The following is a 17,007-nucleotide window of genomic DNA, read 5'->3' as shown; positions in this document are numbered from 1 at the left end:
CTTCTATAAACAATACTGATATAGTTTAATGCATATGACATTTTCAGGAAAGTAAAATAACTCACAATTTAACTGTTGGAATAGACCCTCCAAATGGCCTGAATAGACATAGATACTTTTATTAGATCTATCAATAATAGATTAAGTGTCAATTAATATGATAATTATAACTAAATGGAACCTTTAGCCACTCTGCCCACTAAATTCTGAGAAGATACAATAATGTTATAATTTACACATTATGTAGGACCTTAAAGACTACTTCCTCTTGACATATTTCTTTTCCAGTAGTCACATTTTCAGTAGAAGACCCCTGGTGATGCAGTGGTTAGAATGCAGTATTGCAAGCTAACTCTACCCACAGTCTGGAGTTTGATCCTGACAGGTTTGAAGTTGACTCAGCCTTCCATCTGTTTGAGATTGGTAAAATGAGAACCCAGATTGTTGGGGGCAATATGCTGACTCTGTAAATCGCTTAGAGAAAGCTGTAAATCTGTAAAATGGTATATAAGTCTTAAGTGCTATTGCTATTGCTAATTGGCTTAAGAGACTTAATTGGCTTAAGTGACTTTGCCTTTTCAGCATATTAACATAAGTGACATTTTAGAATTTTGTTGATTGTAGAAACTTGTAATAGTATAGAGTAAAAAAAAAGAAAAGAAAGTTGAAAAAAATCATTTTAGTTGCTTTCCAAAAACCCAAACGGAGGAAGACTGCTTTAGCTCCAGTCTAAATATTTGGTGTCACTATGGAGAAGACTTCTGTTATAGGTAGGACGGTCAGCAAGCTTTCTCCAGAACAACTCAGAATAAGCTATGTTTGTTAATGGTGAGGTCATTTCTCAGGTATCCAAGTTTAGGCACTTTTATGACTTTAAGTACTGGCTTTAGTACTAGATTATATTCCTGGCAACCAATGCAATGATTACAGAGCAGAAATAATGTGTGCCTGTCTTCCAAATTCAGATGTGTTATTAGCATTTAATCATGTGTAATAGAATTATTGTTATCTGAATGAGATTGTCTATGTTGCAACGAATTTAGCAGAAGCCATTTTCGTTTTTGGTTGTCACAGTATAGGAGGGGGAATGTCTGCTTTTAAGGTTAGACAAAACAGTAAACTGTCCTGTGGGAACCAAGGTCATTGCTGCCTGAATTTTGGCGGGCTGAGCCTTCCATTAGAAAGCCCACCAAAGTAGTTTATTGGGGAATGTGATTTATGACATAGTGCTGGGGTGGGAAGTTCAACTTTACAACATTGTAACCTTTGGGAGAGAACTTCAGTTTTGGTTTCACTTTTAATTGTGCCGATACTTTGTAGCCAATAAATATGTTCTTTAAGGAAACCTCTTGGCTTGCAGTTTTGTTTTTACTGGTCTCATCAATTAGAACCATGACATTAAACCAAGACTACAAAAAATTAAATTTTTGAGCTCTGGTCACCTACCTAAACTTTTGGGAGAATGACAAAGACTCAGGGAAGACATCGAGATGGTGAAGAAGGGGGAATCGGCCACTAGCCTTGGCGCAGTGGCGGCAAATGGAACGCAGGCTACAGCCCAAGTGGAGAGTGCAGTCCTGCAGCCAGAGCGAGACCAAAAGCCTGAGAGATCCCACCAGGGAGGCTAATGCAGCAGGAAGGAGCACTGATCCTCGGAGGGATTTGGCGATTGAATGCTGCCTTGCTGCGGAGAAGCACCTTTAAGGCTGCAGAAGCTGAATTCCCATTGATCTCGTTCCCATGGATTTCATTTGCCTGTTCTGAGAAAGGCGAAGCGGCCTGCTGCTTGAGATGAATCAGGGGAATGGAGGTACCTGACTGCCATCCACAGTCATTCCATCGAATGTTTGAGGGAAAAGTTTGATTGACTCAAGATGGGGAAGTGGAGCCAATTACCCGCCAGGTAATCTCCAGTGGATGAGACAACAGGCATCCCTAAAACTGTCCACCTCCACGGCAAAGCCCCAGTCCCATAGCAATGGCTCGTGCTGCCTTCCCGCTGCCTAGACCAGCCTTAACATCAAGCCCAGTGCACTGGCAGAGCCCAGACCATTATCAATGCCCTGCCAACCCAAGACCCTAGCCAAGGGCTTTCCAGGGATGGGTCCTTCCATGATCCCAACACCAGCAGCCAGGCATATAGCAAGCTTTCTGGTGGCAGCAATCTGTGGACCTTCCCCCAATTAAGCCCACATTTGATGGAGATCCCGAGAAGCTATCTTTCTTCTTGAATCAAGTGTAGGCTCACATGAATCGTTATGCCCATACTTACCCGGACAGGGCTGGAATGGTTGATGCCATGACAGAAAGCTTAGAAGGGGAAGCAACCAAACGGGAGACTGGCCTACACGATGAGGAGGTACCAGAGCTGTGGGGCATCAATCTGTTTATGTGCAAGCTGAGAGCCAGATTTGAAGACAAATCCCAAGCCCTACAAGCTAAAAAGGACATAGACAATTTGAAGCAGAGGGGCCAGCCAGTGAAAGAATACATAAAGGAATTCCAAAAGGTGGCTGGGTGGATCAGGCAGTGGCCTGAACAATCACTGATTCACCACTTCAAGGCCGGTTTGGATCGTGATTTATTCCAAACATGCACCTACAGAGGGATTCCTGACCAACTTCATTAATGGTACTGTCTGGCTATAAACCTAAACATCAAACTGGACCACTACCAAAGACCTACATTATCAGGATCCAGACCAAGGCGAGGCCAAGAGAGGCATCAGGTGTCCCAATGCCCTCCGTCTGCCATAACTGCTGGTTTCCCTAGAGCAGGGCTTTTCAACCGGTGGTACACATACCACTTGTGGTACTTTGCCACATAGCAGGTGGTACGCAATTGCTAGCCAAGTGTAGCAGGGGAGGGGAATGAGCTGAAGCGGGCCAAGTGTGAGGGAGAGGCAGCTGCAGCTGCATGACTGTCTGGGCTCGGCAGAAGCCCCAGGAGCCAGCAGGGCTCCAACTGATTGGCTCCAGCTTATCGACGCTTCCAGAATCAGCTAAGAGCTGGAGGTGAACTGAAGAAAAAGGAGGGGGAGAGAGGAGAGGCTATAAAAGAACGTGGTTTGGATGGGGGAAGGGGAAAAAGACAACAGGAAAGGTTTAATCCCTTTAAACAAATGTAATTAGTTTTATCCCCTTTAACTGAGACTGTCTGTGGCTTTTAGAAAGTTTTCTTTGAAGGTAAATAGGCTTAATTTAAAGCTAAAGCTCTTCGCAATTGCTGGAGCCTTTCAGTCTAGAATTGCAACATTGTGACATGTGACATGCCTGAGGCAGCTTAAAGAGAAAAAAAACACGGAGTTTGTGTTTCTTTATTTTCTTGCTTTGCACTTGATTCCTGTGTCTTTAAGGCTACAGGGAAGGGATTGGAGGGGTTGCATTCTTACTACACTGTGGAAGAGCTCAGAAGGGCAAACCAGCTAGCTCAGGAGTCTACAAATTTAGCAACTTTAAGATCTGTGGACTTCAACTCCCAGAATTCCTCAACCAGCCATGAGGGCTGAGGAATTCTGGGAGTTGAAGTCTACAAGTCTTAAAAGTGCCAAGTTTGAAGACCTCTTAACTAGCTGGTAGTGGTACATATTAATAAACATGGATAAATTCATCATACATTTGTCAGTGCAAAGGGAAAAGAATTCAGCAAAGGAACAGCCACCGAAGAAATTAAAACTGGTACTTTTTTTCTTTTTTTCTACAGTTTGTAATATTTTATTAGATTATAGAATAAAATACAAAAATACAAAAACAAATAGTAGGACACAGTAGAGAGGAAAAAGGGAGAAAAAGTGAGGGGGAGAAGGGAAAAAGAACATACTTCCTCTGTTGCAGTAGAAGGAAGCATTAACACTGAACCTCAACTTTTTACTTGTCCATAATATTATAAACTAGCCATGTCTATATAACAACAAATGAATCTAATCAATAAAATCCAAAATCCCCCCCTTTTTAGTCATCAAGTTTTTGACACCTTGCTAAGCACTGGTGGTACTCAAATATTGTCATGTCCTAAAAGTGTTACAATCTGTGAAAAGGTTGAAAAGCTCTGCCCTAGAGCACCTACTGGGACCCCAATCAAATGCTTTAGATGCAGGCAGCTTGGACACCAAGCAGCTGACTGTCCAGTCCCTTTTTCTCCAATTAAGAGTGTGCCTATTGCTTTTATAAAACCTAAGAAAAAACCCCAGCCAGTGCGTGAGAAGTTCCATTGGGTCATCCAGGAGCAAACCACACAGGTTACTTCTCCTCCCCAGGGGAAACGTGAAATCCTGGCTGAATGCTTGCCCACGCCTGCTTCTTATGACAGTGATGATGATGAAGAAGGCAATCCTATAGTGAGTCAGCCTGTCCCATCTTTGCCTTTTCTGCAAAGCTCCTAGTCCCTAAGAAAGGAGCCCAGATGGACTTACATGTTTTAATTGACTCAGGCTGCACTCGATACCTGATCAACCTCCCCACAGTGCTTAAGCTAGGCATTCATGCCAAATTGTTGCCCATACCATGAGCAGGCAGATGTATCTCTTATAGGAGGGGCTCCTGCCACACACTTGACCAAACCAGTATGCCTAGAGGTGGGGGAGCATTGGGAACTCATCCTCTTCGTAGTGGTCCCAAAAATGTCTGAGGCAGTAATTTTGGGATTAGCCTGGCTTAACAAATGGCAACCCATGATCTGGTGGGAGAACAGAGTGAGGACTTTAAGATTAGCGATGGGACCATTACCTCCTACCTCTGCCAGCAGCGTGAAAACCAGGGACAGTCCCTTGAGACCCTGAAAACCATCACAGACTCCCTGCCTGGGATGCAGCTCATCCCAAGTGAGTATGTGACACCCTGCCTCCCCACTGAATGACTGACTGCGCTATTGAGATTATGCCTGGAGCTAAACTTCCCAAACTAAAAATGTACTCAATGACACCCCCTCCATAAATTAAAAGAGCTGAGAGGGTACATTGATAAGAACTTAGCCAGAGGATTCATTCAGCCAGCAAAATCCTGTGTAGCTGCCCCCATGGTTTTTAAAGAGAAGAAAAATGCATCGCTGAAGCTGTGCGATGATTTTAAAGGGTTAAACGTAGTCAGCGTGGAGAATATGTATCCCCTCACTTTAATGAAAGACATGTTGGTCCATTTGGCAAAAGGAAAAGTTTTTTACCAGATTAGATCTAAGAGAGGCATACTATCGAATAAGAGTTAAAAAAGGAGATGAATGGAAAATAGCTTTTAATAGCCCTCTGGGAAGCTTTCAGTTCAAAGTTATGCCTTTTGGTCTGCAAGAGGCCCCTGCCGTATTCATGCAATTAATCAAGTGCTGCATGATCACCTGTACAAAGGGGTTTTAGTCTACCTTGATGACATCCAAATTTACACAGAGACCATGGCAGAGCATATTAAATTAATGCATGAAATACTCAAAAAACTAAATGCCAGGCTTTATGCAAAACTCTCAAAATGTGAATTCCATCAAATGCGTCTAGACTATCTAGGATACAGAATTTCAAATGAAGGAATGGAGATGGATCCAGACAAGGTTAAAGCTGTAATAGACTGGCAACCCCCATGAAGATGCAAACAACTTCAAATTTTTTTGGGATTCGCAAATGTCTATCGGCAATTCATTCCCTCTTTTGCTGAGATAGCTTTGCCAATTACTGAACTGTTAAAAACTGGAAAAAATGGGGGAAGCCACAACCTTTTCAACCCCTACTGTGGTGTATGGAATGCCAAACCACTTTTGAGAACTTAAAAATGTTGTTTGCAGCCGAGCCTGTTCTCAAACGCCCCAACCCTGAGGAGCAATTCATCATCCAAGCCAACACTAGTGATGTAGCTGTGGGGGCAGTCCTTCTGCAAAGAAACCAAAGGGGAGACTTACAACCCTGTGCCTACAATTCCAAGAAGTTAACAGACACTGAGAAAAGGTGTTTGGGAGAAGGAAGCTTTTGTGGCCAGGTGGGCCCTGCTAACATGGCATCATTTCCTTGAGGGGGGGGGGGCAGGGTGCCTTTTGAAGTATGGACTGATCATAAAAATTTAGAGGCACTGAAAACCCCCCATAAGTTATCTCCCAAACAAATTTGCTGGGCAGAGTATTTTAACCATTTCAATTTTACAACCATGATAAGAAAAGGGCTCCACAGAAGCCATTTCATGTGGGGGAAAGAGTCTATCTCTCTACAAAATATTTGAGACTCAAATTGCCTAGTAAAAAAATAGGACCAAAATTCCTTGGACTTTTCCCCATAGTTTGGATTATAAACCCTGTCACAATGGAATTAAAACTCCCTCATCTTTTGGGAAAGGTCCACCCTGTTTTTCACTGCAGTCTATTGAAACTTTTCAGGGAGTCCTCTTTAAGACCTCCTCCAAGACAGGCACCTGGTCCCCTTGTAGTGATGGGGGACATTCATTATGAAATAAAATGAAGTCTTGATTCTAGGCTGTACAAAGGCAAATTGCAGTATTTAGTACAGTGGAAAGGTTACCCACTGTCAGAGGACACTTGGATTAAAAGTGCCAATGTCAAAGCAGATAGATTGATACATATTTTTTTTTGATAAGCACCCTCATAAGCCTTGGGGAGATTCCTAACTCTGACTCTTCTTCATTTACAGGTTTTCTCCTCTCTTTAGGGGATCCAACTGTCAAAGCTGCAATGAATTTAGCTGAAGCCATTTTCAGTTGCCACAGTATGGGAGGGGCGATGTGTGCATTTAAGGTTAAACAAAACAATAAATTGTCCTGTGGGAATCAAGGTCATTGCTGCCTGAGTTTTGGGAGCCTGAGCCTTCCGTAGAAAGCCCACCAAAGTAGTTTATTGGGGAATGTGATTTATGACATAGTGCTGAGGTGAGAAGTTCAACATTGTAACCTTTGGGAGGGAACATCAGTCTTGGTTTCACTTTTGATCGTGCCGATACTTTGTAGCCAATAAATATGTTCTTTAAGGAAACTTCTTGCCTTGGAGTTCTGTTTTTATTGGTCTCATCTTTCGGAAGCATGACAGAGATGCTAGTAACTAACAACACACTGATACCAAGTAAATGCAATAGTTAAACTGTAGAATAGGAGAAAGTGGATCCCACTGTCCACTCTCGCCCATAAAAGTTTATTGGGTGAATTTCAAGATCACTTTCCCTCAACCCAACCTGCTTCACTGGATTGGAATTGTTGAGAATAATATGAAGAGTATATGGTACATTAACTAGATTTATAAATGAAAGGATGGCTATAGACCTCATATAAACATAGATGTTTCCTATTCACTTGGGATTTCATTCATTCATTCAATCAATATTTAGGCAGATGTTTCAAAATAGACATAGCGCTACCTATTGTAAGAAACAGATCAAAATCTTTATGCTTTACAATTTTTGATTTTTGAATTTTTTGGCATATTGGAATGGTACTGAGTGCATTTCAGGTAAGAAAGAAAACTTTCATTTCAAATGAAAATTAGTTTCATGTTGTGTTTTTCAGCCATTTTTTAAAACTAAAGTATAGGGGAGGGAAATTAAATTTTTAAGTAACTTACTTGTATAATGTTTACAAGTTCAAAGTTACATTAGTTCAACTGCTTTGGCATATGCCATGTTTGCCTGTAAAGCCAGACATTTTGTTATTTCAGTAGGCGTTAACCATATAAATATATTTCCACTGGGTTGGCATTTCCTTTTTTACTTCCTTGTTGCAGGCAGATTGTTCCTTAACACTCTCTGGGGACTTTATGAAGTTTCTCAGAATGACTAAAACAGTCAGAAGATCAGAGTTCTCATGCCATTTTCACATAAAAAATCCAGCAAAGGACAATTTAGTCAAACAATAGAATTACAACACAACTTTGCGGTCAAGTGCATTTGCAGGTGTAGGAATGGCAGAGGTGGAATACATTTTAATTCTCTTAGGACTAATTTGTGAATTAATGGAAACAAGGAATGGCTGCTACTGCTGCTTTCCTGAAAAATTTCAAGTATACACCAGACACTCTCATGAGTCTCTTGGGAAACATATATCCTAGTCAAAGCTCTTTGTAGGAAACACTAACATTAAGAAAACAAGAACAGTGTAGTATCTCAGAGGTAGGACTGATTTTTATAAAGCTCTCAGTCTTAAATACAATGCCTTGAACCCAATTTTCTCCAGAGATCATCATAAGCAATAGCTGAGAATATTATCAGCAATTGTTTTTCCTTTGCCATTTTGTATATGAAATTATATATTTTTTCATACTGATTTCATTTACTGTAGATTAGGCAGACAACTTGGTGATTTCCAGATGTTGTAAAATCCAGTTTCCATAGCCCATAAGCAATGTGGCTACAAATAACAGATTATGACAGATATAGTTGATGATATTTTGAGGGTGCCAAGTTGCCATTCCTCTCATGACCAAATGATAACTATCTGGAATCCCAAGTATTGCTTTTATTTTTACTTAATTGACTGATCAACTCCTAAATGACTCTGGATCAACACATATAGAACTATATAGAAGACACAATGGACAAGAAAACAAAGTATTCAAATCAAGACTAAAATAAATCAAGGGAATCAAAAAAAAAAAAACACCAAACCCAAGATGATATTGTATAATCGATGAGATCAGGAATATGCTCATCCTGCTGGATCATACTGGTCAAGAAAATCTACTGGAGAGAGGCAGTTCCTTGTGGCAGGTATCAATTTTCTACACTATTATTTTTGAACTGGTATGCGCATAGGTATGGTATGAACTTGGGATTAAGTTCAAGATAGTTCCATAAAATGGTTGCCATTTGAAGCCACAAAAATGAAGTTAATGAAAAATCAAACCAGAAATGAAACTTCCTGTAGCATCTTCTGCTGGGATGCTTCTGTACACCTCGGTTGGCTTTTTCTGGTAAGTGCATGCATTTTCAAGCAATGCACTCAGATGCTCCAACTACCCTTTCTATTTGCTAAGAATGCTTATAGTTTCTGAATGACACTGGAATTTTGGTTATTTCTTACCCAGGAGCTTGGCTGATACCAAAGAAAGTGTATTTTAGGCACATTGATGCTGAAAGATGCCATTTTAGAACAATCAAGCTACATACCAAAGAACAGTCAATCTATGTATTGTGGACATTAGAACAGGAAGTCATAACTTAAAATTGTATTTCTACAGAAAGAGAAGACAGGTGCAAAATTACAATTTCAACTTCTTCCATTTTCAAAAATAACAATTCAGTTCAAATTATTGGGCACTGAGGATCATATTAAACCTTGCACAGTTGCTTATTACTTTTTTCAAATCAGAAATAAAGCTTTAATATGGATTTGAGCGAAGAACGTAATGAGTGAGAGAAATTGAAAAGAAGGACTGTTTAACAATTTGCTCCTCTTTGGCATTTTTTTAAATAATTCATCTCCAACTGCTCTTGTAATGTGAAGAAAGATAAATATACTTATGTGGCTGAGTTTGTACGTAGGAAGCAACCAGAAAGATTTTGAGTAGAGTAAAGCCAGCAAGGCACTGGTTAAGCAACCTTTTTCAAAAGTTTGCAGCCTCTTAGAACTGCTATTCAATTATAAAACAAATGATATTCCATGTAGGTTTTGTCTAATAAAATGGATACATTTAGCATTAATTAGATACTGGAATATCTAATTAATAACAAACAATGGAACTAACTAATACAACAGCTCATGGCATTTCTCAACTCAATTATATAGAAAGCTTCTAACACGTAAGTCTTTGTTTTAAGATTAGTTTTGTGATAATATTCACAGGATAGTTCAGAACTTTTTTGGGGGAGTGTCAATGATTAGAGGGGTTTTTTTGTTACCTGTCAGTTTAGAAATATCCTAAGGTTACAAAGTTAAAAGCTGATTATTTGTTTACTAAGGAAAGCTGAAATTAATATTGAAACACTGAGTACTGAATATATAAGCTTTACTAAAGTAAATAACCACACAGCTAGATTGAAATTTATAAGTGCATTAGGCCAAAGCAACTAGAAGAGTTGCCAGAAAGCATCTTTGCTTAAGAAAAAATAGCGGCAGAAACATTTTTGAGCGCTGCCTGCAAAAGGTTAATTGATTGTACAAACATATATATTGTTGAAAGAGCTGCATAAAATGCATCTGTATCTTGACATGAACCAGTTCTTCCAAAACCTGTGGACAAAATCAACTTCTGGTATTTCTGTGTTTCAGTAAGTAGAATTTGCTCCATAGTGCTCTTTTTCTGTGTGATGTAATATACAGAACGCTGAGATTTATATAGAAAACCTAGGATGTATAATGTGCAGCTATTCTCCATGACCTGATATAAAGCATTATGTTGTTTGTGGACAAATAAAGTAACAATTAAATCAGTTTAGATATACTGTTTTCTTGCCATGTTTTCACAATGAGCAGAATAGCCGGAAATATGCAGGACCAGTAAACACTATTTCTTAGCCAATCTTGATTGATCTTCCTGCTTCCTGCTCCTGCTTTAGAGAAGAAAATACCAATCCAGGACTGAATATTCCTGAATATGGGAGGTTAGACATCATTTGGCTGATTACCGATTGTTCTGAACCACAATAAAATAACTGATTATTTTCCTTCTGACATAATACTTTTTGTTGCTGGATTCAAATATTTTTAATTAGTGATATACTTTGGGTCCATTGCTGATACTTGCAGAAATGTGGTATTATATTTGTACAGGGGTGATGGTGGTAAAAGAGGAGCATATGAAGAATGATTGGAAATCAAAGAATAGGAGTAAAAATATTTTCATTATGAAAATGAGTTGGAAATATGGCATGAAAAGTACTGCAAATGCAAAGAAAGGGGACATCTAGTGCATAACCACCGTTCTATTCAAAAGGTGCTATGAGAGAAATAAAGCAGCACAAGAAAAAGTTGTGCTTAACTAATAGTATACATACAGTGTTTTCCATTTTGAAAATATGTTGTAATTGTGGTACAGAAATAGGACTAATGGTGGGAACTATCAAGCATTAGCTGAAGAAATACTGTTTATAGCCATGTTTCTGAAACCTGGCAACTTGAAGATGTGTGAACTTAACTTCAGCTGGGGAATTCTGCAAGTTGAAATTCACACATCTTAAAGTTTCCAGGTTCAAAAACACTGGCCTAGAGTATACAAAAGATACTGTTCTCTTTCTAAGACAAGAGGTACTATTTTTGTCTTAAATCAAAGTGCTATGACTATTATTTTGTCCTCCTTCCAAAAACCGTTTCAGTTGCTCCTTTTAATTTGTCTCTGACAATAACCAGCCCCACCATTCCAAATTTAAGTACAGCAATAGTTGAATTCATGTCAAAAAATTATGTGGTGAATAGCGGAAGAGATTTGGAGACCTTGTTTAGTATTGTTTTGACACTCAGCCTTTTTTATTACTCTGCTTTTGGAATTCAGTTCTACAATCTGCTTACATTGAGCTCAGCACTTGAACCAAGCACACTTAAAGAATGTATGATGCCTTATCATATGAGAAAACATGCATGTCTCTTCATATCTGAAGGTTTTAAGTTTTTTTTAAAGCAGAGAATACAGAAGCAAGTGGATGAATCAGTCTTTTTAGAGCAACATTACCAAAAAAATAAAAACCAGTGAAATTGTTTGGTAAAACTACAAAATGAATGTGAAGTTGGCAAACACAGTTAATCTTAATATGGCATCATAAGGCACGAGAAAATGAATATATGATAATATTTGAACATCTGGAGATAATTTTTAATTTAAACTCCATTTTGATCAGATTTACTGAGATTGGGAGTTGGTTTTCTTAATTGATAGCAGCCAATCAAACCATCAATGTGGGTTTATAATAGTAAGCATTCAACTTTTACTAGTAATTCTCTCAAAGCCACATTGAGACTAATCTTCTATTGCTGAGCGTGGATAAGATTTTATGTCTTTTATATGAATATATAAAAAGGTCTGACATATTTTATTATGTTGGCTATCAGCTATACTTAAAAGAGCAGAGAAGGCCTGGTAACAAATGCCTTCTCGTGTTAAATGCTGCCATAAAAAGGTGCATATCTTTTGCAATTGCACCTCAGGACAGCAGATGTGCAACATTCAAGAACTGATAAGGCTTTTTACCAAAAACTAATTCCTATACTTGTAGGCATCTTTAAGGACCATGTTTCCATCTTCCTCATGTAATTCTTCTATCACCATTGTAGCAACAATGTTACAATTGAGCATTGTTTAGAGTTAGTTAAGCTATTCATTCTCTCAAGTTTTGCATTTGTCTTTAGTTGATCCTGGCCACAAATACATCTTGAGAGTCAGGTCTCTGTGATCATAAATATTTTCAGCCCCCAAGAGGAAGAGAATCCTTTTTAGCCAATCAGAAAGACACCTGGGGAGACATGCACTGAAAATATATGGATAATTTCAGTCCCTGCAAAGATATCAGAATATCATTCAGTCCCTGTTCTGATCTTCTAGCCATACTTTCTCCATTTTTCATTCTTTATTAGCATTGACCATCACCTGATTTGGAAAATGTGTTGCCTTCCAGTCCCTCTCTTTAAGAAAGTATGGGAGAATTTGTTTGTAATAAAAGATTGGATATTATTTATTCTTTTTATTAGCCCTATTTCACCATCCTATCTTCTACTGCACTACTTTTGAATTTATTCTTGTCTTGGAGGAGGATGTTTGATAAAGTTTTTCTTGCTTAGTGTTTAGAGTTCCCTTGCTTAAAGTTTTTCTTCCTTTGTTATCTTCCTTTTCTCTTCCTTTTTGTGTCCTTCCTTTTCCAGGCTCTTTTAACAATGTTCTCTTTCAATTCTTGCTGAAGGAACTATCTTTAAAGTCCTCCTTGACCTCAAATTTCTACTATGTGTACCTGCTTCCTCTTTTTCAGTAGTTCTTGAAAGAGTTGTCACAATTGGGACTTCATGTGTCTTCTAATAGTTGTCTCAAGTAATCTCAAGCAAGAATTCAACCCACCCACCCAAAAAACACAAAACTCACTCGTTTTCCTGAATTCCAAATTTATTCTGTCTTTTTCCCATTTGCCTTTAAAGCTCCTGGATCTTCTCCATTTGTTTTACCTCACCACCTTGGATAGGTCTGATGATTAGCTGACTTTGCACCTTTTTATTGATTCTACTGCTAAGGCTTTTAATTTTTACTTGATTAATACTTGGAATCTGAAAGTTTCCAATTGAGATCTTTCAATGCAAATGTTTTATAGAAGACACTGTATTGAGGACTTTAGGATTATATATTAACACAGAAGAAATAAAAGAAAGGAACCAAAACAAAAGCAGATTTTTGATAAATGTGTCAGGTCCCACTTCAATATCTAAGAAAGCAAAACTCGTGGAAGCAGTTTCTTCCAAAAGGAACTTTTATTAGGACAAACTGATAACAGGCATAATAGACAGGATCTGAGGTTTCCCTGAGATCAATAGATTAAAAGAGACCCCAGCAACCCCCACCCCAATAGTTCATCCAGTCAGTTCAAATGGGCCAATCTCTGTTGTGGAAAAGTTGCTGATAACACCAGTCATTCCCAGGCTCATAGCAATGTTGTTGTGGCTTCGCACCTTCCTTTCCGAAATGAGAGATAAACCAGATGGCTGGAGGCTCATTTCTTTCTCCCCCCCCCACAAGGTGACATAAAGGGAGAAATTGTTCAAAGAGTGAGTATGCAGAAATCTGAGAGATACATTGTAGCGATAGAGAACACAAAAGAAACAGCCACAGCGTATAGCAGAACCCAGAGCAATAGAAGGAATAGAATGAGAGAGAGAGTTCCCTTTAATAATATATGGATTCTGACAAAATGTTTAATAGACTTGGAATTATATGAGGTATCACAAGTAAGGCATGTCTATCTATTATTTTAGCACTGTAAGTCATTCATTATAAAACAGTATGACAACCATTACCTGTAGTAGAATGCTTTAGATCAGGCTTTTCACCTGAGGGTATGCATATCACCGGTGGTACATTGGCAACTGGCAGGTGGTACACGCCCCCCCCCCAGCCCAGCCAAGTGTAGTGGGAGAGGGAATGAGCCAAAGTGGCACAGTGCAAGACTTGCTGTGAGGGAGCTGCAGGGTTGCTGGGGTGCTGGGGTGAGACAAAGGTCCCAGGATCTGCACTTCCAGCTCACCTGGGAGAGAAAGGAGGAGGAAGGGGCGGAGATAGGAGAGGCTATAAAAGAAGGCAGTTTGGGCGGGAGAGGGAGAGAGAGAAAAAAGATGCAGCCTTGGGAAAAGGAGGAATCAGCTGGAGCTGCACTGAAGGGAAAAGAAGGAGGAAGGAGGAGAGAGGAGAGGAGATCAACAGGCCAGCCGGGAGACGATCTACAACTTCTGTGGCAGCCATCCATGCCAGGCGTGCACACAGGTGGCAGCAACAAACAGGCAAGAAACACAGCTGGGGAGGGGATCACCCTCTGTGAGGAATGAAGAAAGGCAGCATCAGCTGGAGGTGAGGCATGGAGGGAGGCATGGAGGGAGGAAGGAAGGAGATGGCAATGAGAAAGAGGAGGTAGGGAGCAGGAGGGATGGAGGGAAACAGAAAGGAAGGAAGTGTTTGAAGAAAAAAACGGGGCCTTGCTTTCTGGCCAGGAGGCTATACCTTTAAGATAAAAGGGAAAAAAATGAAGTGCTGTGTTTGAAATAGGTGAAAGGAAACCAGCTGCTCCAGCTGCTCGAGAGAGGATGTTTATTGGCAGAAGTGAAGTGCCATTTCAGCAGTTTGGTTCTGGATCAGCTGAACAACAAACTGGAGAGTGGAAGGATTCTTATGTGATTTTGTGACTTTGAAGTTATGGGATTTGTGCAATGTAGGCTTTGTATTCTTAAGGAGTGTTTGGCAATTTCTATTGTGGCTGATGTCCCATGTTGGATTTTGGTTCTAATTCTATTGCTCTGCTATTGTTAGCTGTAAGTTTTGCTGAAAGGGATTTTGAAGTATTTTTGTCTTGAATGGATTTTGCCTGTGGCATTCGTTTACTTATGAATGGAGCCATTTGAGGGGGGCTGCCTTAGCCAGCGGCTAGTACTTGCTACATTTGTGGGCTTTTTTTTCTTAAGTGCTGGCTGCTGGCTCCTTAACTTTCCTTTCTAGCCAGTAGCTAATTCTTAAAGGGGAATACACCTTTTTAAGCTAGTTCCCTCTGTGGCTTGTCTTTTCTGTTTCTGGAGGCTTTTCCTTGTTTGATAAATATATGGAAAAGGGAAAATATTGGGGAAGGGGTGTCAAATTCTTCCTTCAGAAGGAATGAGATGGGAATGAGAAAGAGGGAGGCAGGGAAGGAGGGAGAGAGGAAAACAGGGAGGAGGGAGGGAGATTGGAATGAAAGAGAGGGAGAGTTTGAAGGAAGTTCTGCCTTAGCACTTGGTCACCAGCAGCCCTGCCATTGACTTTGCTTGTCAAAAGCTTGCAAAAGGGGATCACATGACCTTGAAACACTGTGACCATCATAAATATGAATCAGTTGCCAAGCATCCAAATATAAATCACATGACCCTGGGAATGCTGCAACAGTCATAAGTGTGAAAAATGGTCATAAGTCACTTCAGTGCCTCATAAGTCACTTCAGTGCCATTGTAACTTTGAACAATCACTAAGCAAATTGTTGTAAGTTGAGGACTACCTGTACTTTATCACCTTTTTCCTTTTTTTTGGTCAAGTTTTTGACACCTTGCTAGGTGGTACTTGAATACTGCCATATCCTAAAAGTGGTGCAATCAGTGAAAAGGTTGAAAAGCCATGCTTTAGATAGTCAATGTGAATGTGAGGTACAAGCATTCTGCTACAGGATAAATTGCCTTCCTGATTATAAGCAATAATCAGCACTTGAATTGTAAACTGAAAACTAACTGGAGATTAAAATTAGATTTTTTTTTAAAAAAATAACAACTGCTGTAATATAGCAAATATTGGAAACAATGAAGAATCCTTATTTGCTTGAGTTTTAGAATACTCTTCAAAAATGTTCAACAAGAATGCATTACAATCCATTCAGGAAATAAGGACATTTCCCAGATGTATATGATGCAGGAATGGAACAGCCATATTGCAATCCTACCTGAGCTAAAGTTTGTGATCAGTTTTTCCCAGTCTTCTGAAACTGCAAATATAGTATTGACTAAATATCCTAATTTGTCTTGCAGAGCCTCTTTTCCTTAGCCTGGATCATATTTGTTCTTGACCAATATACCACTTCTATCTTGCTTGGATTAAATCTCAATTTGTAAAGCCACTTTCAATCTATTCTGAATGAAATCAGACATCAATCAACACACCTAAAATCTCTTAATCATTTTAAAATATATAGAGTAACATCTCTATATAACTGGCCCTTATATTAATGACTGAACTCCAGTTTAGAGATAGCTACTCCACTGATTTCATATAGATGCTAAATAGTTGAAATGATTTTGATTATTATCCCAGGATAGCACATATGTTTAAGGCCTTGAGGATGGGCAGTTGAGTTTAACTCAACACACTAGTTTGAAGTAGCTAGAGAAAATTAAAACAACTGTAAAATGTTGTTCCTTTTACCCTCTTTGCAAGATGTCCTTGAAGAATACCATGATTAGTTGAGCTGATTTCTATAGAATGCAAGAGATTCTATAGAATATGGCACAAAATTGTGCTTTTAAAAAAACTGTTTCAAAATATGAACTGGTCATAATTTATTCTTACTGGTCTGTATCTTTTATGATTAGAGTAGAGTTCTCATGAAATGAATTCTTCCATGTGGCATAATGTCATAATTAAAATATGGGTGGAATGTTGCGCATAGCCTCAAATGAATGAAACCAGAATACTAGGCCTCAGTTTTTTCCTGAACCTTCCTGTGATTATTAAATGATTACTACTTCATGTCATATAAAAACTGAGAAGAAAGAAATGAAATTATATCACCAAATTACTTTTGTTTAGTCTGCTCCATTTGGTTTTGATTGATAAGCTCATATAAAGCAAGTTATACCAGTAACAGTGTAACAACACTCTACATCCACCTACGCCTACATGTTA

The sequence above is a fragment of the Crotalus tigris genome, unplaced genomic scaffold (genome assembly GCF_016545835.1).
Source record: "Crotalus tigris isolate CLP2741 ecotype Arizona unplaced genomic scaffold, ASM1654583v1 scf7180000023675.2660513, whole genome shotgun sequence".
Classification (NCBI taxonomy): domain Eukaryota; kingdom Metazoa; phylum Chordata; class Lepidosauria; order Squamata; family Viperidae; genus Crotalus; species Crotalus tigris.
This window is presented reverse-complemented; position numbering follows the sequence as displayed.